This window comes from Brassica oleracea, chromosome C7, assembly GCF_000695525.1.
Source record: "Brassica oleracea var. oleracea cultivar TO1000 chromosome C7, BOL, whole genome shotgun sequence".
NCBI classification, from domain to species: Eukaryota; Viridiplantae; Streptophyta; class Magnoliopsida; order Brassicales; family Brassicaceae; genus Brassica; species Brassica oleracea.
Window position 1 is genome coordinate 9,404,762 of NC_027754.1, and position 348 is coordinate 9,405,109.

At 50.6% G+C, this 348-nt stretch overlaps 1 pseudogene; it reads right to left on the reverse strand.

Annotated features, from left to right (window-relative positions):
- LOC106302531 overlaps window positions 1-328 on the reverse strand; it is a 4,443-nt pseudogene extending 4,115 nt beyond the window's left edge.
- Window positions 329-348: the final 20 nt, after the last annotated feature.

The window sequence follows — 348 nt, forward strand, 5'->3', positions numbered from 1 at the left end:
AGTCTGGTGGCACTCCGTTAGAGCGAGAGAAATTGCAGATTCTCTCAAAGGCTTCGATGTGGTCCATCGGGATGTCAGTAGTGAGACCGCTGAACGTGCTCTTCTGTACCAGACTTATCAGTGCAGGTTTGATCTCATAATCTTGCCGAGTGCAAGGATGAGGATTGATGGGGGAGCGGTTAGTAGCGAAGTTCCGCGGAAGATTTCGCTCCCCAATAGGAGCACCACGCTCTTCTCGCGCGGCGTTCTCAGCTGCTTCTTGAGCAGCTTGTTGCTGATTTTGGATGGTCTGCTGCATCTGCAACATCTGTTGTTGCTGAGTCTGCATTTGTTGTTGAATGATTGCCA